Source organism: Condylura cristata, unplaced genomic scaffold (assembly GCF_000260355.1).
Source record: "Condylura cristata isolate star-nosed mole 26May11 unplaced genomic scaffold, ConCri1.0 scaffold00053, whole genome shotgun sequence".
NCBI classification, from domain to species: Eukaryota; Metazoa; Chordata; class Mammalia; order Eulipotyphla; family Talpidae; genus Condylura; species Condylura cristata.
In genome coordinates, this window is record NW_004567154.1 from 38,559 (window position 1) to 40,083 (window position 1,525).

Consider the following 1,525-nt stretch of genomic DNA (forward strand, 5'->3'; position numbering starts at 1 on the left):
AAAAAAAAAAAGACACATAAAAAAAGGAACTTGAACTTTAGTGACAGCTGGAACAATCCGCCGCGACAGCAGCAGTGGCAGTGGCGGGGAAAGAGATTTAATTTGGGTAGTTTTCTATGGTGGTTGGTTGTTCGCTAGTCTCACGGTGATGGAAAGCTGCGAGACTTTTCGAAGGGACGGAGAAGCTGCTGGAGGTTTGGTTCTTCAGACAACAACCCGACGCGAACCAAGGTTCTGAGGATCTTCGCACCACCCCAAGGTCCAACTCGGGATGTGTTTTGAAGGACGTGCAATGCTGAATCTAAGTGCGACCAAACTGACAGAAAGGAAGCTTGTGTCCTCGGTGAGAGTAGCATGTTTGTTAGCAAGACATTTCATCAGAAGACATGCGGTAGCGCCCTCTTGCTGTAAACGCTGGTTCCCCGGTTGAAACTTGCTGGGGATTACAGTGGGTTTGACTTGGTTAAAAGCGTCTTTTACTCTCAAGAATTGCATGAAGCCTTCCCACCAACGGTACCCACACCGGAGTTTCCAGGGGGGAAGCAGAATTTCTTACTGCAGTTTTCCCAAGTGCACCAGCATATTGTATGGGACGTACGATTTCTGACTGTTGGTACTTGTATACTTCGGATTCCCCAGCTATTCTGGTCATCAGTCAATCAGATTAAACACTGGAGACGCTGACGAGTGAACTTGACCCAGCAGGTACCGTTCTAAGTGAAAGATGGTGTCACTGCAAAGGGTGTCACTTGTGAAAGTGGAGTCTGTGATATGATACCGGGTTCTGTCATTGATGCCATAATGTTCAATCTTTTTGGGTATTCAATGAGTGGAATGAAATTGGATGGAACTTGCTGGACTATTCACATCACTGCACAACCAGAATTTTCTTATGTTAGCTTTGAAACAAACTTAAGTCAGACCTCCTATGATACCTGATAAGGAAAGTTGTGGAAGTCTTCAAGCCAGGGAAGTTTGTGACCACCCTGCTCATAAATCAGTTCTAAATGTTGCACAGTGCTTTCTCTGCCCCAGATTGACGGTTTTGAGCGTCTTGACTGCCAGATAGTTGTGTTCAATTTCATTTTTACCAGCTTTGATCAACAGCAAAGTTGATCAAGAAAAATGAAGTAAACATGCAATGGTGAGTAAAAACAAAAATAACCCCTGCCTTGGGAAGGTCACAGGGAAGACGGTAAAGCAGTCAGAAAGTTTTTGCTTTGTTTTTTTACAATGTAATAATATAGCCATTGCCCTACAATAAAGTAGAAGGAAATAAAAGCAATATAGGAATTTCTTCATGTAGTATCATTGTAGTATTATTTAAAAAACCAATTGCACTTACAAAGAAAAGCATTGGGATGAAATTAGGTACATGTTTATTTCACCAACAAATATATATAGAGAGAGAGAACACAATAGGTGATATTTTTTAAGTGCTAAAAAGACAATGGTGAGTAATAAACCCTGCCCTGGGAAGGTTACATTAACATATTTACCTTTTTTAAAAAGTATTAATTCTTAC

At 41.4% G+C, this 1,525-nt stretch overlaps 1 pseudogene; it reads left to right on the plus strand.

Moving 5' to 3' along the window:
* The window catches only part of LOC101626691, a 6,110-nt pseudogene extending 4,994 nt beyond the window's left edge, over positions 1–1,116 (plus strand).
* The last annotated feature ends 409 nt before the right edge of the window (positions 1,117–1,525 follow it).